The sequence below is a fragment of the Rhodnius prolixus genome, unplaced genomic scaffold, assembly GCF_049639745.1.
Source record: "Rhodnius prolixus isolate KJV_2025 unplaced genomic scaffold, Rpr scaffold_10, whole genome shotgun sequence".
Lineage (NCBI taxonomy): Eukaryota > Metazoa > Arthropoda > Insecta > Hemiptera > Reduviidae > Rhodnius > Rhodnius prolixus.
Genome location: NW_027411615.1, coordinates 7,663,805 through 7,685,305, shown reverse-complemented (window position 1 = coordinate 7,685,305; position 21,501 = coordinate 7,663,805). Strand labels below are relative to the sequence as shown.

At 31.6% G+C, this 21,501-nt stretch overlaps 1 protein-coding gene and 1 long non-coding RNA gene across 3 annotated transcripts in view; one reads left to right on the top strand and one right to left on the bottom strand.

Moving 5' to 3' along the window:
* Window positions 1–21,501, bottom strand: part of LOC141457158 (uncharacterized) — a 108,991-nt gene that overhangs the window by 9,380 nt on the left and 78,110 nt on the right. Inside the window, exon 3 of the long non-coding RNA XR_012460221.1 lies at window positions 21,275–21,501. This is a non-coding gene — a long non-coding RNA (uncharacterized lncRNA). The remainder of the gene's footprint in view (window positions 1–21,274) is intronic.
* Window positions 1–21,501, top strand: part of LOC141457151 (inhibin beta chain-like) — a 171,876-nt gene that overhangs the window by 91,073 nt on the left and 59,302 nt on the right. The gene's annotated exons all lie outside the window — the stretch shown is intronic.

Below are 21,501 nucleotides of genomic sequence, written 5' to 3'. Positions count from 1 at the left end.
TAAACAAGAGAAGCTGACAATCTTTCTATAATATAGATTTTAGCGATGGTGACTGGTATATATATCTTGGTATTATATTGTACCCAGTACTCTTTTGTGGTCACAGTACATACTACAACTAGCGGCACTTCTTAAATGTTGCATGTATGTACATACAAACACATGTATTATATATTCTTTTTTGTAACACCACATAGTAACGTATAATTCGGCAATCACCAAGACGTAGTGCTCCTAAGATCCTGCTTGGTCTTTATCCCATTCCCTACATTCAAAGAGAACAAACATTTCACTAAATTTTTTTTTATAGCCTTTATATCATTGGACCAGCCATTTCTACATTAATTCCATGTCAACGATTCTCCAAATATCTATACGAGGCGATGAGAATGGCCGCCTCTCCACCTTCTCTTCTTGAATGTTCTTCGAGAGAAGAATTATTACTAAATGTTTGGGGTCCCCTTTGTAGTTGGTACCAAAAGTTATGGTATTTTGCGATGGCTTTTGGCTATTTCCGCCAAATTGCTGTATAGTTTTCTTTAGTATGTTCTTTAGCTCTATCCAACTACGACTCAACCTAGTGATTTCTCCCAATATCTTATTTTCCATATTTTAAATCCTACGAGTATTACCGCTAGTCATCGAACTACTGGCGTGGTACATAAAATAGAGCAGAGGATAGCGAAAAGAGAACATTGAACAATTTATATATAATAATTACTTTGAAAATTATGCAAGCATTTCTATGTTCATCTATATAGTAGATTGGAAAAAGAAATCTGCCGGATAAAAATTTATTAAAGTTGGCAGAAGATTGTTTTTAACCAAAAAGAATGGTCATGGCAAGGACATATGGTCAAGCCGGTAGACTTGTTAACTAATGTGTACAAGAAGTGTTTCAATCTATTGAAGAATGGCCATCAGACAGAGAGATGCTTGTGTAAGAAAGATTAATACATAGCCGTGGAGAATAACTACTATCTGAGAATCTTTCTTTATTAAGAGCTTGCTTTAAACGCAGAGTTCCCTTTCCTATCAAAGCTGATGTTGTTCTTCCCTGCCGCCTCCATTCTATTGTTAGCCCTTAACTTGCTTTGCTTTTCTCTAACAGCCCTTTACACTAACCATCAAGACTATACACTGACAGACAGTGCGGGGCTAGGGAGAGCTGTTTCCCTCTTCTAGCAGCTAGCTGTGTCCTACCTCCGGGAATTTATATACATTCCCCACTACTTCTTACCGCAGATATATATATATACTTGCACATATAACGTGCTTCACATTTCTGTCAACACAAAACTTCTCATTTACCGCCTCTCCATGGCAGTCTACACTTTCTCCCACCTTCTCATTTCCTACCATCATCATCAAACTGAATTCTTTACATAACTTTCTTGGGTGCACACTTTCCATAAGTATCCTGTCTTTGACAAACCTATACATAAGCCCAAAACTAGGGATTCTTGTCTTTGGGTAATTTTACTAATTTTGTGTAAAAGCTTTCATTAAACTTTGTTTGGGATTACGTTCGACTGTTCAGTTGCGATATGTTGCGTTGCATCATCGTTTGCAGAAATTTGGCTGGTGCAAAATCTGTACAAAGCGTTTCCCAATCTTTTTTTTTAGCTCGCCTACCACTTGGTAGTACATTATGCAAAATGGTACCACTTTGTAAAAATGATTGTATTTCGTGAAATTTGTTATTCCGAGTATGTTATTTTATTATTATTATCTTCATTTGTATAGAGATACAATGTATCTGTTACAAAGGAGTTCAAGCTCATGTTCACTTTATAAACTTTGTAAAGTGTAAGATCTTAGTTTTAAAACTTTTTTTAAATAATAGAAAATTGCGTACATATTTTTCTCTTCAAAATTATTAATTATTTTACAAAGTTCTTTTTTAGGATTATTATATTTGTGCCCAAATCTTTTAAAATAATTTCTTTTAAGCATTCAACTATCTGTAAGTACCAATTAAATTTAATGTTGCTTGGATGGAGCTTACTCATTACAATCCAGTCTCTTTAAGCAGATCTTTACGTAGTTACTCGTATCATTCAAGTTCTGTCACATGATAATTCTACTAAATTTTCTTTATCTTTTATTGATAATGATGTAGCTTTTCCTTAATTTTCTTTATAGACGGGGTTTGAAATCCAATTATCATTTGTGCTTTGGATTTTGAAAAATACTCCATGAAAGACAATTTGAATCCTGTTAAATGTGCTATTATATTTTCTCATACATCTTGAGACAGACTAACTTATTACTGTACATATTTAGAACTTTACTGTATAATATTTAATTAAAATAATTTTTATGAATTATAGGAAAAATCGTATCAATATTTTTATGATTTAATTTTTCATGTCCGCCATTATTGATTATTTTTCGCGTAACACCAACCATCAACTCGCGTACCACAGGTTGGGAAACGCTGTTCTTTTACTATTGGAATCGATCATTTCTTTCAAATTGCCTAAATCGCAAACGCACGTAATCTAAAAACATTTATTTTCTTTTTCATTTGATTTTTTGTGGTTGTTGCACATTGTGGACATTATCTTATAATTGCTGAAAATACTCAAATCCTATTTGTGCAATCGTAAGTAATAATGTCAAACTACATTAACCCTCAAACCACAAGATGCGGGTCGGATCCGACCCGAGGCGAAAATATATTTCCATTGTTCCCCCCACAATTAACTCTTAGCGATTAGATTCGGTATACCCTTTCTGTGAGTCCTTAGGAAGAGCCCACACTGTTTCCGCCGATTCGGTAAGTGTCACTCCGCTCTCTAGGTTCTTATTTTTGTCAGTAAGCCAGATTCTAGGTCGGATCCGACCCGACCTTGGTATTAACGTTATACGTTTCGTCCTGTACAAGTGGAACAAAAATGAAGAAAGTTACTCTGGAGATGCACGTTCGACGTTTCTCAAGAACCTTGCGTTTTCCCTGACGCAACCTCTTGTAGGAAAAAGACTGAAAAACGAGCGTTTTCCAAAGGAATTACTCCTTACGATTGGAAAATATGTCCTACTTGTTCCCACTGATAATGGCGAACAATAAAATGATTTTTTTTCCTTAACGATGTGATAATTTTGTTACCACACCACTATTTTACTTTAATTTTCACTCAAGCTTTTTGTAAACTGTTTTATTTTTATTGAGACAAGGTTCCTTTTTCACGTTCATTTCTTCATGTATTAGTCTGTTCTAAGTTAATTGTGCCATAAAATTATACAATTTATTAAAAAATTTATACATTTTATTTAGAAATAAATGTGTTGTTTTGAGTTATATTTGAGTTTTTCACTGTAAGTAAGAAAATATAGTATCGGGTCGGATCCTACCTTAGAGTTCGTGTCACGAAAATTCATCTTGTGGTATGAGGGTTAAGATTGTGTCCGTAAGTTCTAACTACTGTTAGAATTATGAATAATAACAGAAGTAACCGCGAAGAATTGAAGATCAAATAAGTGTACATTCATCATTTTATCTCTCTTGGCCCGAAAGTTTATTTATCTAGTTTTTGATTTTCATCCATCTCCAGAGGTTTATAGTACGGGGCGGCAACGTAAATGAAGTCAAAATCTCTACAAAAAACTGATTAATAATTTAATTATTAAACAAACGGATAAAGTCAAAAATCTTATTTAGCATTGTGGACCTAACCAAATTAATACCTGTACTTCGTGTCTTTGGGCGCCGAGAATTGATAACAAGAAAACTTCTTTCGTTCTGGGTAAAGCATCCACTGGCGAAAGATGAACATCCAGATAATAATCTGTTGTTAAACTCTTAGACAACTTCCTGCAAACTTGTTAATTGACAAGTTTTCACCAATAAAAGGACCTGTAGATTCGATTCCATCAGGATAGGCTTGTTACCGGAAAGCATCTGTTCTGGGCACCACTACTTCATTTCCCTCAACCAGTCTTGTCTGTTTGATTAGACTCAGCAATCTCAAGAGTGTCGTGTGTATAATAGCCTAGGGCAGTGATGGCGAACCTATGACACGCGTGTCAGTGCTGAAATGCGTTCTCATTTTTGGTGACACGCATCTTTAAAGATAAAAAATTTCATAATTCAAATAATATTAAGACAAACAAACGGAATCGGTTAACAGATGAAGTCAGTGGTGCTTGCTTGGCTTTGAAATGTACCCAAGTATGAACCAAATTTAGCAGACAAACTTCAGCACCAAAAAAAGGCACTAATTTTTCTTATAAATTTTATATTGTTTTTCTGTTTTTGTTCAATTATATGTATATTACTTGAGTTTCTATGTTAAGTGTCAATGAAATATGTAAAACAAGTCTCTATATTTAAATCATTGGTTTCATCATTTTGGTTTTTGTATTTTAAATGGCATTAATACTCCGCCGCATAGTAGACGCTCCATTCTATGTTAACAACCACACAATCCATACAGATCTCCAAATTCCACTCATCTCCGAACTTGCCAAAATCCGATATAAAAATTTTCATCAAAAACTCTCATTTCATCCCAACCCTTTAGCTGCAAACTTGTCTTCAACTACGCTACCCTCCAATCCTCGAAGACGGCTGAGGCGCCGTTGGTCCCGTGACCAACTGGGTGACTAATGGCGGCCATCACTGGATGACCGTCATTCACGTCTGCCACGTTACTATATACATTTATCTCAATTACTTATTGTACCCTGTAAGTACAGGTGTAAATCTCAATAAAAGGATATTTAAAAAAAAAAATGGCATTAAACAAATAATTAACTTAAAAAAATTATAAATATTTCTATTTTTTTTTAGTCTTTACATTTGTGATGTGAGACACGCCACGAAAATTATATTTCGATTTTTCCAAATTTTGACACTCCGAGCTCAAAAGTTTCGCCATCACTGGCCTAGGGCATCAGTTTTATTACACCCTGAAGAGCTAAACTCTTCATGTAATGAGACTTCATGAAATAACTTCGTATACTCGTAATGAGACAATGTTGATTTCATCTTCATCCCGACAAAACCTGCCAAGGCAAATGATGTCACAAGCGCTTTCTCAGTATCAAGGCTCGCGTAAAGTTATTGGATTAATTTCGCAATAAAGCGCCAAGGTAGCCGAAAGGTTGTAGGCAAAACCCGCAATGCTAAGATGTATTGTTGGTTATAGTGGGTTAGATTCTCTGTCTGTATGTACTTGGATTTTTTATCTAAAGGTTTATAATAATAACAAGAAACTATATTTAGATTGTGTTAGTAAGTTCTCACTAATGTATTCATTCGCCTCCGTCTACGACTCCTAATTAGTTAGGCATAAAACCCTGCCTGAGCAAAATAGGCATTTGCTCTACTTTTACTGATTCCGCAATAAACTTAGGCGATCAGCTAACGATTTACTTTTTTCCGTCCGTTCCGTTTACATTCTGTTATTCTTTCAAGTTTTGATGGGTTAAGTTCCCTCTAAATTTTGCTTAAATAGTTCAAAGTTCTGTAAATGCTTGGCGGGAATAATCGGAAGGAAGTTAGGCAGTATGCCATTTTTTTTTTACATAGTTCTGAATGCCCAGCCATCCAAAAAGATTAAGATATTGTTTGACTACCATTTCTAATCAGCAGTACCTGAATTATCCTCTTTGGACATAATAGCCGTTAGAATTCCCAGGGAATATATATCATCCACCAAAAGGGGGTGGGAAAAAAAAAATTCTGCTAAAAATAGTCCATCTGCATTTAGTTATGTAAATTAGGTTGGTAGTATTCAAAAAAGTGATCGTACAATTATACTAGATGACAAGTTGAATTAAAAATTATGTTGCCGTGTACCCTGCAGGGGGTTGATCTTCTCTACAATAACATCAGCGAGAGAATGTTGAAATAAACCCCTAAAACACCTGCTCACTTTTACTACCTGTTGATTTTTTTTTCCTCTCTTTCTAAAAACATATCTGTCATAAGGTGGCACGTATTTCATTTTTTCCTTTTTTAAATAAATACTTTAAATATAATTGACGTCAATTCTGTACCCACAGTTATGAGTAGATATATGTTATCTATACGGACATGTATCTTCTATAAATCTTTAAATTTAAGCATTGTGTTCCGCCTTTGCTTCTTATATTATTATAAATGTGGTCCCAGACCGTGCAATCAACAACAATAGCACTTTAGAGGTATGCCTAACCTTCCCCCCCTCTCACCAAAAATGCCTTAACTTTAATGTTATTGAAAAATGTTTTCAATAAGTGTAGATCTCGTAAATGCCGTTTTTAGAGAAAATTTCTATAAAATTGAAAAATTAATTCAGTAAAAAAAAGTAAAATAAAGTAATCGCCTATTTTTTTCAGGCGGGGCTTAACGTCCAACTACCACAATTAGGTGTCGTGGACGGAGGCGACTAACTAACATACTTTACTGTAAATTTCCGCTATTAACCATTAAATAAAATCCAAGGCCTAAGACCGGGAAACGAACCCAGTACCACAATACATATTAGCTTCGCAGGTCTCTCCTCTAACCTCTCGGCTACCGTGGCGCCCATTAATTCAGTATTTTGTACTTTCAATTTGAAAGATTTTAGCCTAAACGTTCTTGTAGCGTCTACTGTTGGTACCAAAGGAGAAATATCTAGTCTAAATTTTCAATGATTTTTCGTGTTTGACTTCAGGTGGGATATTCACAATTTTTTTGGGGGGGCGTTTATTTTTGCAACAATCAGCGCGTTAGCGCTATAAGTAACAATGATAACAGAGTAACAAATGATAAGGTAACGAGTGGAGATGTTACCCAGTGGTAACACTCCAAAACCTTATATGGTTAGTCACTCTCTTCACTGGAGAGGAGATCACGAGGCCATTGTCTTTTTAAACGTCTTGTCTGGGTTATCAGGAAGAGTTCTAAAACAAAGAATTTGAGCTAGAGGATTTATTTGAGTTTGCAGGCTGAAGTGGAGTTTTCTGTATCGTGTTTTAGCAAACTTCGGTGATAAAAGGAATGTTAAGGTCCAGTGTGAATAGTCCAGGTTGGGAGACATAAAATGGAGCGTGTACAATAGTTCGAAGTATTTTAGATTGAAGAGATTGAATCCATTGGAGATCGGAGCGTTTGGTTGAACCCCACAGCTCTATTCCATACGCCCAGATGGGATTTTCTAAATAGAAGTATAAATCAGTCTTTCGTTGTCCAGAGAGAGAGCTTTGATCTATCGTCTAAGAGTCTTTTAAGTAGTCGATAACGTCTGTTTAGTTGTGTTCTTTTAAGTCTAGTGGGGGGGTTCACAAAAATTAATTTTAAAAAACTTTTTTTTGGGGACCTTTGAGTCCTCAAGACAGACATATTTTAATTATTATTTTATTTAGAAATTATAGACGTGCCAAAAGAAATGTACAAAATGCATGAAGCAATGGCAAAGCCGTCTGTTTGAGAACGCTGCTTAAATATGTATTAAAAGATACAAAATATTCAATCGAAAAAACAGTAAATAACTTAATAATTTCCTTTTCATTTCATCGAGATATTGGATACAATTTTATATTTAATTCAATTTAATCAGGGGAAAAAAATAAAGTGAATTACATGTCAGAAATCCACAAATACCTCACCTTCCAAGCATGGCGAACGTAACGGATTATAGGGCGAGGATCTGATATGCCAGTTAAAAAAGAAATAATATCCGCTCTGGAGAGTGTACTCTTATGAAAATAAAGATGGCGGAATGCTCTTAACAGTCAAGGCAGACACTTCCTGTGAAAACGGGAAAAACCGAAATTTGGACAAATGCAATAATTTCTGGCGATTAGTTAGAGGAAGCCAGACAGACAGTGAAGCTTAAGAAACTTGTATTTCCCATCGTAAATAGCGGAAATAGATAAGTACTTTTGTCTAGTGACTGCTATAGAACATACAGGACGTTTTGGATATGATCAGATTAGAGATGTTCAATGAAAGATTGAGAAATGGCGAAGGGTTGAGTGGTACATTGCCAGCGGAACTATATAAGACATGTATTTTATCACTGGCCAGTTTACCATCGAGGAAATCCGCTCTCTTACAGTTCTTCAAAACGTTGCAAAGTAGACTAGAAGGGAAGAGAAGATCGGAGACGGTTACTGGCGGCCGACAACTACCGCTATCCAAACAGGGTGAATAATACCATCAAAGAAAAACGTTTATTTCCATTTTTTTTTTTTTGTAATACGAAGCAGTTGTAAGTCTGGCAGTGCTATCCTCTACTAGTTGCCCTCCTAAGTAACACTACTTTCTAGCAGAGAGATCCAAGGAAAGATAAATCTGTGGGTATCGAGATTTATTTGAGTTGGCAAGCCGTACTACAACGAAGAGGCGAGCAATTCTTCGTCTCACGGTTCACACTACAGAAGCTGGTGGTCACTTTTGGCTGCAACACTTCTCATCAGCAACACAAACAGATTATTTCATCCCTTCAATTCCCCTAGTTTTGTTAATATCAGATCCTGGGTTTTAAAAAGTTCCCTGCAAGTATTTAACAAAAGGTTAGTGTGGATAATCACTCAACAGATTCTCGTGGGTAATAAACCCAAAAACTGCAGAGGTCACCTATAACTGCATCATTGAATTCTATAGTCGAACAATGGATAATCAATTGGCCTTTCACAATTAATTACTTTTACTAACACATGTTACCATTTAAATGCACTAAATTTTAAGCTCTTTAAAAAAACAATACGTAATTGTCATGTTTCATATGATCCAAGCATTTGAAGCTAGGCTACATATAAATAGATATTCGAATTTAAATGAAGAAAAAAAATAGATTAAAATCAGAAGTTATATGTTTTAGAATTATCTACAAATCATTTTATCAATCAAGAACTACTTTTCTTTAATCTACAAACCTTGCAGAAGATTTGAAGAGACTTCAAAATTATTTTATATCCAGAAGGGCAGATATTCTTAAAAGATTTTCGAGTAAATGAATCTTGAAGGCAATGAAATGATTTGAAATGATTTTCAAATAATTGAAAATGATCAATTATCGACTATATTAAAAAGAGATAAAGAATAAATAATGAGAACTTGGAAATTTTTAGCATATTTTATAAATTTTTATCGACGGCAATTTGACGGTTGCCATACTTTCTGTTGCTCTAGTAAGAAACTGGTGTTTTTGCATCAGTTTTACAAACGATTGTCTTTCTCTTACGATAATTATTAGAATTCAAAATTTTTTAAAATAATTTTACTTTTCTAAAATACTTTTTTAAATAATACATATACTTAATTTCCGTTTTAGTAATATAAAGTGATAAGATTGTCCATTACGCCGAAATGGCGCTTTAGAGAGATGGCTACCTTTTTTTAAGAATTGCCTTGTAAAAAAAAAAAGTCCATTAATACAGATGTATGCCCATGAATAATAGAAATTTGAAGAAAATCGAATAAGCTAATTTTTTTTTTTTTTAATCTCAACAATAAAATCGATTCATTTAAAGTGTAACCACAAATCGAAAGATTTGGACCAAAAAGAAATCGATTAGCACGTAAATAAAATAACAGATTTGAACTTCATCTAATATTTGAATGTAATCATTGAATAAACATGGTGGGAGGGGGGAGTAAATAAGAGCTTTATTGATAATAAAAAAGCACTAGAATTTGATCATTATTATTTAGGTCGCCATAGGAACGTGAAAGACAAGATCAGAGATCGAAGAATAAAGTATTTTTCAGAAATAATTTTCGTATTCCCCGAGAAATTAAAATAAATAATTTGTAAAAGACCCATTTTATCGTACTTAGGGGGGATTCAAAACTCAAAAATAACCCTCCTTCCAAGGGGTAAGTGAAAACAAAACAAAATTGAAAGATAGAATAAAATAATGTTTCAATGATTTGAGAATAGTAATGTTAAATTAAAAGTGAGGAAATGGATGAAAAGTGAGCGGATCAATGGGTGGATTAGATGCGGTTGTAATGGACCAGGAATGCTGTGTACAGTGAGGCTTCAAGCGGCATTAGGCAGGAGAACTCACCCCTCGTGGGCCTAACTGGTTGACAGTGGCCCGGCCCGACAAACAGCCGGCAAATGACCAACAAAATGATGTTTCCACTTTTCTCTCCGCTTTTTCTGCTACTACGTTTCCTTTTAATACATCGGCTCACATTTCCGTTTTGGGTTTATATTCTATTTCTTTATTTTGTTATTAATTTCATTTCCTCTTAAAGACAACTCCAAGATTCGTATAATTGTTTTAAATTGTAATTTCCCACCGAACAGGTTTCAAAATATACAATTTTTCATTTAAATAAAATCTTTCGGGAAAACTCTAACGACTTTACCTTACTACAATTCTTAAGATTTCTTTCCAAAAACTCCGAAGAATAAATTTGAAGAAGTGGTATCACTCCACAATTTTGGAACTAGTTCAGATAATCGCGATGCCATCCAATGAAAAAATATATATGTATTGTATGCAGTATATCTTCTGCATTAGTTATAATTTTACCTTTATGAATGAAGTATTTTTAGAAAAGATAGTCCAAGTTCAAGGAAATATATATCAAGAAGATGAATGGAAAAGTGGACGAACAGTATGAAGAACTTGGCAAGTAAGGTTGGCGAACTTTTTATGTTCAACTTTTTGAGAAAGGAGGGTTGTTAGTGGGCAACTTTCAAGACATTGTCCAGATTGCGGCGTGGAGAGGTTTCCGGAACAATAAAACTCAATCCGGATCGATATTTGTGAGTCCATGATCGAGTTTGTATTGATTGAACGTCACAAATCAAAGAATGATTGTTCTCTAGGATGCACCACTGCAAACTTACATTGAACTCATCCAATTTTTTCTTATTATTACTTTTTAACTTAAAGCACGTCAATTATCTGAAATTCTTGGCTTCCGGAGCCTTTTTCCGTAAACTGTATACCGGAAAATCTCCTTTCGTATCAGAAAACATTTCCATACAAGACATTGAGGTTACTTAGAAGAGAAAATCTAAAGGCAGACGGCTGGAATCGAACCCAAGACCAGTGCACTTGCCGCAGAGCTCTAACCATCTTTTTGATATTGCTATTATTATCATGTTCTCGAGGGCGTAAAATAAATAAAATTAAGAACATAGCCGCTGTCTCTAGGTACAGAGCCTTCATCGTTTCTTCAATATTATTCAACACAAAAGGGATGATTGTTCAGCTCAGCAACACAAAGGTTATAAACTGAACGCTCCAAAAATGGTGATTGTTTAATAAAAACATTAAATCAGTAATTAAATTATATCGGTACCATTTCTTTTATATCATAAAAGTAGGCCCTATCGTCATCATGAGATTATTTATAGTATTATTAATAGTTGCCTTATTTTATATTTAAACAAAATTTTTGAATTTATTCAACATCATCCAAAATTCCATTAAATATTTTTTGATTAATTGGTAATATACATATAAATATTGAGCGTGTGCATGTGTGATGATTAAAAGGTTCAGGCAATCATTATGAATATATAATTTTTTTATTAAAATTAACCTTTAATAATATTTTTTTTTTAACCCCTGATAACTAAATTATTTCAGCCTCAGGGCCTAAACAGCTGTTTCGTTCCCCCACTTTTTTTTCTATTGTTAATAATATGATTAACAGATGATTTCACAACGTGTGAGTAGAGAGAATTTAGTCCAACTAGTTTACTCAGGATGTCCAGTGTTGAAGAGCCATTACTCACCGCTCATCACCGTTTTCTTCTGAGTTAAGAGACCACGCTCTTGCTGCCGCCAGATAGCGCAGCAGAGTATTAAAATATTTATTATCGTTTTAACATTAGCATATCAATAAATTGAGAACATCATCCCATCTTCTACTTCCACATTAATGTCTTTAGATTAGAATGAAGACATCTTTTTATGACATTGCTAAGTCATTTTTATTACCACGAATTAGAATTATTGTATATTTATTAAACAAAATTATAATTATTTATATTTTTATTGAACAATTTTTAAATTAAAAAATAAAGTTAAGAACAATCGCATGCCTTTCACTTCAACATTTAAAGGAATCAAACAGTGAAGTTTAAAAAGTTACTGAGAGAAGCGTAACACCCCTAACACTCTTAAAATCAATTAGCATTGTAAAGATTTAGCAGATTACATATAAGGTAATAAAGTATGAGAGTTTTGCATTTACTTCAAATTTCTAATAGCTTTATCTCCTCTCTTATTGGTGTTATCTCTGCGAAAATAAGCACAATCATATTACTCATTTACCTCTACAATTGTGCATAATTGCACCTTTCTATCTAGGTTTGTGACGGAGATATGAGGTGATAAAATTTGGGTGTATTGCATTTCCTTCAAATTTCAAATAACTGTATCTCTTCTCTTATTGGTGTTATCTCTGCGAATATAGGCACAATAACATTACTCATTTACCTCTATAATTGTGCATAATTGCACTTTTCTATCTGGGTTTGTGACGGGGATATAAAGTGATAAAAATTGAGTGTATTGCATTTCCTTCAAATTTCTAATAGCTGTATCTCTTCTCTTATTGGTGTTATCTCTGCGAATATAGGCACAATAATATTACTCATTTACCTCTATAATTGGCATAATTGCACCTTTCTATCTGGGTTTATGACGGAGATATATGGTCATAAAGTTTGGGAGTTTTGCATTTCCTTCAAATTTCTAATAGCTGTTCTCTTCTCTTATTGGTGTTATCTCTGCGAAAATAGGCACAATCATAGTACTCGTTTACCTTTACAATTGTGCACAATTGGTGCTTTCTATCTGGGTTTGTGACGGAGATATAAGGGGATAAAATTTAGGAGTTTTGCATTTCCTTCAAATTTCAAATAGCTGTATCTCCTGTCTTATTGGTGTTATCTCTGCGAAAATAGGCACAATCATAGTACTCATTTACCTCTACAATTGTGTGGAATTGCAGCTTTCTATCTGGGTTTGTGACGGAGATATAAGGGGATAAAATTTAGGAGTTTTGCATTTCCTTCAAATTTCAAATAGCTGTATCTCCTGTCTTATTGGTGTTATCTCTGCGAAAATAGGCACAATCATAGTACTCATTTACCTCTACAATTGTGTGGAATTGCAGCTTTCTATCTGGGTTTGTGACGGAGATATAAGGGGATAAAATTTAGGAGTTTTGCATTTCCTTCAAATTTCAAATAGCTGTATCTCCTGTCTTATTGGTGTTATCTCTGCGAAAATAGGCACAATCATAGTACTCATTTACTTCTACAATTGTGTGGAATTGCAGCTTTCTATCTGGGTTTGTGACGGAGATATAAGGGGATAAAATTTAGGAGTTTTGCATTTCCTTCAAATTTCAAATAGCTGTATCTCCTGTCTTATTGGTGTTATCTCTGCGAAAATAGGCACAATCATAGTACTCATTTACCTCTACAATGGTGCATAATTGCACCTTTCTATATGGGTTTGTGACGGAGATATAAAGTGATAAAATTTGAGTGTATTGCATTTCCTACAAATTTCAAATAGCTGTATCTCCTGTCTTATTGGTGTTACCTCTGCGAAAATAGCCACAACTATTGTACACGTTTTCCTCTACAATTGTGCAAAATTGTAGTTTTCTATGAGTGTTTGTGAAGGAGATACAAGGTGATAAAGTTTTAGAGTTTAGCATTTCATTCATATTTCTGATAGCTGTATCTCCTATCGTATTGGTTTAATTTCTCCAGAATATGGAGAATTACAGTAGTCCTTTACTTTTATAATTGTATAGAATTCTCGCTTCATAGCTGTATTTTTAAGGAGCTATAAGATGATAATGTTTGGGTGGATTTCTTTATATGTATAATTCGATAATTGCTGTTTCTCCTGTACTGTTGGTTTAATCTCTGCGAAAATAGTGAAGATTATAGTACTCATTTACTAGTACAACTGTCGTATTTTTAAACTCGAATGAAATAAATAAACAGATCATTAACGGATTATTGTATTAAAAATACTAATGGTTTGTAATGGTTTTACGTTATTGTAGCTTTTTAATCACGAGCTTTAAATTCATAGTACGTAGGTTAGATGTTAAATTTATCGATAAATTTTGTGGTAAATGGATTAACTGTAGAGGTGAACCGAAATAGTAATAAGTAACAGTTCCTTTGAAATTAAGCTCTTAAAAATAGCTTTATAGCTTAAAATTACACTTTACTTTCTAATTTAATATAAAAATAAAAGCAAAAATTAAGTTGCTGATGACCAGCCGAAATAGCGGAACGTTTTTGAATAGTTCATTAAAAAAGAGTATCAATTTTTGTGAGCCTAATTTGAACATATTTCTTTTGTTAATTTGATTAAAAAATCCTTGTGGATGATTCTTAACCCTAGGAGGCGTTGCTAAGCGACTAATACAGTTTTGTAAAGGCCTACAACAGCGCATTCATTTAGCGTAATTTGGAATCAAACTGGACTAATAATCGTCCCTAAACTTAGTGAATCAACCGCCCTTTATAAACAGTTTTAACTGTTGTCAAGCTACTACAATTCAATTACCTTAACTGTTGTTATATATTCGTTCATATATTGGGGAAATTTAAATCAAAAAACATTCCCTTGAAGGCGATTCTATAATTAATAATGTGAAATAATTAATTAGAAAAGCGATTAGGAAAATTATTTAAGTCTGTATTTGAAATATTCTACTGATTTTCCCTTATTTGTGCTGTAGTGTTGGCAATCATGTTTTATTTCAAATTTGCAATTGTTACAATTAATGGCCAAAAATGCTATTTGTGCTGTAGTGTTGGCAATAATGTTTTATTTCAAATTTGCAATTGTTACAATTAATGGCCAAAAATGCTATTCACCTTCCTTTTTTGCTATTTGTTTTCTTAGTTAAAACGCTAAATAATTTATTAAAATTCCAAACAACAATAAAATTAATGAAGTTTTAGTAATATTAGAGGAGAAGCTAGTCTGGCCTTAGAGGGTTTCGTTGAAGAAGTTAGGCCATTCATCTTCAGCATGTATATACATAATTCTGAAAATCTGTTCGTACATTAAAGAAGCCTAATAATCAATCCATCCATCCAACTCACGATAGAAGCTGCTCTCTGGACCTACCACCCAAAATAACCTTTTTCATCTCTATTGATGACACAGCTCTTTTCATCCTTTAAGGATCCGATAATCTTCTAATGTTTCCCTATAAACTCAACCTTCAGTTATTAAATTCCTTCAAACAATCTTTTCTTCAAATAGAAATTGAATAGCAACACTAAATAATAAAAATTAATCTAGGAAGTTGTTATTATCCTGCTTTTTTCACAACTTGCCCTCGAATTCTTATTACAGAAAAGTATTAAACTCGAAATACTTTGTTATCTTCTTTATTGAATCGTTCAGATTTGATCTCATCTTTTTCCGTTCATTAAGACACAAAGCTTTCTTTACATTTATATCGTTTTAAATAAATTTTTTGGCCTGATTAAGCAAAATTAAAGCTATTGTAACTGAACAGTTCAAGATTAATATTTTGTTAGTCTCTTTTGTCACAAAATGTTTAATCTCTTCATCGATTTTATATCCTTACTAAATCTTAATCGCCTTTCAATTTTTCTTGCCCTTCTTTAATAAAATATAATTAGTATTTTGTTACGGAAGTTATGGGAGCCAAATTAGCGAATCAAGTTCAAATTCCTTCATCTTTTTCTAAAGTAAATCTGCCGTACCCAACATCTTTAAAACTTCGATTTTATCCGTCGATTTTAATCAATTCCGTACTTTCATCAGAAATCGAAATCTCTGAATAATCATTTTACTGATTAATTAATCTACCCCACTGCTGACGGATGAAATTTAATATTGTCCTAACAAGTCGCTGAAGTATTGTAAACAGTCTACAGCAGTGTAATTCCGTTATTGGGAGAACTGAACTCACCAATTCCATTCCACAATCAGAATATAATTTGTTTTCTTTATAATTTATGTTTTAATTCTACAATAATATAATGTAAAACTCGATCCGTGAAGATATCAATAAATATAACAAAAGGGATTGGCGATACGTTAGAATAGAGTGTTTTATTGGCAGATTCCTCGCTAATGTTTACTATTACGTATTTTAGGTACTTATATAATTGCTAATAAAATAAATTACATTGTAAACATTTAAAATGCAATAATTATTACCAACTAAGAGAAGTACACACAAGTAAGAGAAAGTGATTGCACGATACTCTATACAAGTATTTATTAAAGGCACCCTTTCAGTATAAGGACATCAACTACTCCGACAACAATTATGTACTTTTAATCAGTGGTACATTTATAGGAGTGCCTTTAAATTGGTGCAACCGGAAGGAAGGAAAGCGACAAGAGGTTATTAAGTAAAGAATATTGAGCACTGCCACCGTGAAGCTTGAAACTTGACAATCTACGGCCAATGCTAGGTATAGGAAGAATGAATTGTAAACAGTTGGGACTTAGAGTTTAGATTATACTTAACATATTAGTGACAGTTTAAAGATATAGAAGTATAGCTGACTGAATGGTGAAAGTCGATGACAAAAGAACAAAAACAAAAACTTAACTACCGCCCTGATGGACAAGTTACCCTCCCAAATTCAAATTTAAATAGACAAATTTTCAATAAGAATTAGTTTTAAAAGTAAATTTCATTCAACACTTTATTTTATATATATTTTATTTTATATATATTTTATTTTATATATATTTTATTTTATATATATTTTATTTTATATATATTTTATTTTATATATATTTTATTTTATATATATTTTATTTTTATATATTTTATTTTATATATATTTTATTTTATATATATTTTATATTATATATATTTTATTTTATATTATATTTTATTTTATATTATATTTTATTTTATATATATTTTATTTTATATATATTTTATTTTATATATATTTTATTTTATATATATTTTATTTTATGTATATTTTATTTTATATATATTTTATTTTATATATATTTTATATTATATATATTTTATTTTATATATATTTTATTTTATGTATATTTTATTTTATATATATTTTATTTTATATATATTTTATATTATATATATTTTATTTTATATTATATTTTATTTTATATTATATTTTATTTTATATATATTTTATTTTATATATATTTTATTTTATATATATTTTATTTTATATATATTTTATTTTATATATATTTTATTTTATATATATTTTATTTTATGTATATTTTATTTTATATATATTTTATTTTATATATATTTTATATTATATATATTTTATTTTATATTATATTTTATTTTATATTATATTTTATTTTATATATATTTTATATTATATATATTTTATTTTATGTATATTTTATTTTATATATATTTTATTTTATATATATTTTATATTATATATATTTTATTTTATATATATTTTATTTTATGTATATTTTATTTTATATATATTTTATATTATATATATTTTATTTTATATATATTTTATTTTATATATATTTTATATTATATATATTTTATTTTATATATATTTTATTTTATATATATTTTATTTTATATATATTTTATTTTATATATATTTTATATTATATATATTTTATTTTATATTATATTTTATTTTATATTATATTTTATTTTATATATATTTTATTTTATATATATTTTATTTTATATATATTTTATTTTATATATATTTTATTTTATATATATTTTATTTTATATATATTTTATTTTATGTATATTTTATTTTATATATATTTTATTTTATATATATTTTATATTATATATATTTTATTTTATATTATATTTTATTTTATATTATATTTTATTTTATATATATTTTATTTTATATATATTTTATTTTATATATATTTTATTTTATATATATTTTATTTTATGTATATTTTATTTTATATATATTTTATTTTATATATATTTTATTTTATATATATTTTATTTTATGTAGATTTTATTTTATATGTAATCTCAACTAGTAGAGAGGTTTCTTAGTTCAAAATTTCTAAAATGCTTTTAGTGCACAATAATTATTATAAATAGATGTAATTATTAGTTTTGAAATAACTTAATAATTCAACAAATATTTACATTAACGTTAATAACTATAATTTCAACGAAAATTTTAATAAAACTGTTTAAACATGTTTTACAAAACGTCAAAAAAACTCCCATAATTCTTACTTTATTTCCTCTGTAATGTTTAATTCGTATAAATGTAGGAATTACTTAAATTCGTAGACGATGAAAAGTTTAACGAAAAACTGACGTGGTTAGTCTACAGTCTATTGTTTATAATGCAAATCAATTTATTATATGCTCATTCCGGAAAATGTAAATGTTAATTAGCAATTAATTTTATTAAAGTAATGAAATAAAAAATAGGAATAATTACTTAAGCTTGTAACTTCGGCATAAAAGTTAATCCATCATTTGAATATTGTTTGTGCATTTTAGAACTATTAAAAGTTAATAATAATACAATTCACGATATAGTCGTTTTAATAAATATGAATGCATTAGGTGTCCATTAGAATAATCTGTGTGCTGGCTAATATGTGGTATTAAATGCCCATACTAATTGTAATTATTGCGAACTTGATAAACAATTAATGAACAAAACTTCTTTAAGTCTGGGACTTTTATTAACAATTATTTGACTTAATCAAATGATAGGCACGGCCACAGATGCAGCCAGCACTGTTGGTCAGATTAAAACGGAATAGGCACTCCCTGGGCTTATCTTGTCCGGATCTTTACCAAAAATATCAATAATAGTCCTTAAGCTGTTGAACAACCTATACATTTCTTTGAATTTCGAATTTAATTTTAAAATAGATCGAACTTTTTCCCCTGGTTCTATTTTTTTTTTTTTGGCTAGGTTCCGGTACATATTTGAATTCTCCAAAGAGATTTACAAAAGAGAACATCGATTTGCAGAGATTAGTTTTTATTTTAGATTTTTTAATTTTATTTTAGAGCTTCAATAGAATAATAATATGTGTATTCATTCATAGATTGCTTCATCATTCAAATCTTGAGTCAGGGACATTTAAGTCACTCATATGAAGAGTTGTTCCATTCATATGTTTGTTGCGGTTGAGATTTACTTGAGCGAGTGCAATTTCTAGATCAATATGCGAGAAAAAGGGTTGAAAGAAAGAAGAAGAGACAGAGTGTGGTGAATGTGTTTGTGTGTGATATATTTATACATATAGAGGTTGTAGGAGAAGAGAAAAGCGAAGACCATTTCTGGGTCAGGCAGACTCTCTGAACTCCAGCCAGACTGTTAGCCGGCGACTGGAGCGCAAGCAAAGAGGTTTGGCGGGACTATTCTAGGCGGGCACTACTCGTGTTGGCGGTGAAGCGGCTCTCTCTAGAAATGAACCAAGAAGATCTAGAAATCGTTGGGTGTGGGGGCGCAAGAGTGAGAGACAGCCTTTAATTTCGTAGCGCGGGCTGCCGAGGGCGAGGCCGTTACAAATACCCGCCCTGAGGCTCTATGTCGGGACCACTGTTGGAACTTAGCCAACCCCCTCCTGGACCTAAACAAGGCCCTCAACCAAATATTAATACAAAATGCATATATCCCCTCCCTCCAGTCTCCTACACCCTCCTGTCTAATATACTTTTTTATTACCTGCCTTGTTAAATTTCCCCCTCTTGTTGCCTCCCCTCGGAGTTTTACCATAATAAGCGTGTAAACATGTCGCTCCAAGTTTCAGACTCCTAAATATAGCCTAACAAGGAATTAGGTACCGAAAAATAATTAATTGATGCCCTTCGTGTCCATTTAGTTTCCCCACTTCTTACATGTTATTGGGGCCAACAGATCGCATTTTCCCACTTTGTTGAAGTGTTTTGATTTCTATTTGTTTCCCTTAGATTGTTTATCTAGAAGAATTGTTTCATAAGCGTTTCACTTTATTTTCAAAATGTCTATTACAGAAATTTGACATTTCAGTGGTGAGTGATAACCGTCAGTATTCCTGTAACCTAATACTTTGTAGGCTCTAAAATTGATTCCCCTTTTTTGAAATTACTTGCTAAATTACCAGGTGAGCCTGAAACCTATTCTTATTTAATTCTGTTCGTAGTATTTTCACTTGATCGCCTTTTTGCCTTTACTAACAATAATATTCTCTAACATTTGAATAAGTATCATATAAAAATGTGCTAAAAGACGGAATATAAAATTTAAAGTCGTATTGGTAAAACGAAACCATAATGCCAAAATTTAGATTTAAAAGTTGTTCTAGAATTACAAATTTAGTAAGTTTGTATTTTTCCGCCAACCTTAAATACCTCTTTATGAAATTAATGACATAATCTACATTTTTATCTGTTAGTCACTTGTCTAAATTACCATATCTTAATAAAAAGCTGATTTAGATTAAGCGGATTTAGATATTTGTGTGCGTTTTTAATCTTCTTATTAAAAGCAACTGCTTTGAGTTGCAGCTCTCTTTTAAATCGTCGCGGACCCAGTAACACTTAATTGTTCAGGATATGCACTGTCGACCCTACTAACTTTCTAAGGAAAGTAAGAAAGGTCTATGAAAAGCAAATCAGATGAAGAGCATGAAGAGCAATAAGGAAACATTGAGAACAATGGAAAGAGAAAAAGGATGTAGATGACAACTTGTTACGAAAATCAGCTGAAGATTGTTAGTACCACGAATAGATGAGTTCCAAAGTAAAGACAGAATGAAGTTAAGAATATGGAAATGAAGCTAGTCCATAATTTCATCAACCTGTTTTGTATTGTCAAGATCGGCAGTGAAACCGTTGAAGTCACCATCAAAATCGGTGAAGAAGATACTGTCTTAGAGATACTTAATAATGTTATGCGTCTATTTCGAAAAGTATATTTCGAAGCGCCTAATTATTTATGAGTATTGCGCTATATGAAGCAGAGACTTGACTCTACTAAATAAACAAGAAACAAGCAGATTGCTGTGCGCCGAAATGTACTACAATAGAGGAACAGCAGAGAATAGTAAGAAGTGTTGACAAGTATGCAGTGAAATTAAAACATCGTTCAATCCGAAAAGCTAAAATAGTTGGGGCATTTGAGGGAAAGACAGAATCCCCCTGTATGAATGAGATGACGGTTAAGTGAATGAGGACAATAGAAAGGCGTAAGATCGCAAGGAAGGAAACTGCGTTATTCGGTTTGATGGAAACCAGCTTCCAAGAGCTTCAGTATAAGTAGTGTGCTAACCAGAGCCACCCAGTCGTCAAATTATGGTTCTTTTTTTTGCTTTGAAATAAATATACATAACAATTCTTACTCACCCGAGAATTCTGATGATGGATATCTCGATCCCCTCTTTGTGTACACTTGACACAGATTAAAAAAATCTAACACTTCAAAAAAAATTTACGCTTTTTCTAAAAAATTAAATTTGGAATAACCGAAAACTGTTTAAACGCACTGGTTGAAAAGAAACAATTATTTTTAAAAACAAGAAGGACACTCCCGATCTGTCTGAAGCACTTCCGCATATTAACATCCTGCACAT